Here is a 333-nt window from a genome sequence, read left to right on the forward strand (position 1 = left end):
TCGATTTTCGACGAACTTGAGACAACCGGAATCAGATAAATATGATGCAATAGTTTTTAGAATATGATTGTAATCTCATTAGGTAAACCCAACTCCCAACTACTTGTTTCGATAATGGAACTATTGATAAACAATCAAAATACTATTGATTTACAACTAATTTTTTTTTTCGTTGATTTCGAAAAAATTGGGCAATTTGCAATTACTTTTGTTCCAGCACTTTCTTCGGAAACGCTTTCTTGGCATAGAAACAGTCGTTCAAAGTCGTGGGAAGGAAAGGGTTAATATCTCCGATGCAATGCATAATTACTAACTGGACGGAGGGAATGCAAT

This window comes from Aedes albopictus, chromosome 3 (genome assembly GCF_035046485.1).
Source record: "Aedes albopictus strain Foshan chromosome 3, AalbF5, whole genome shotgun sequence".
Taxonomy (NCBI): domain Eukaryota; kingdom Metazoa; phylum Arthropoda; class Insecta; order Diptera; family Culicidae; genus Aedes; species Aedes albopictus.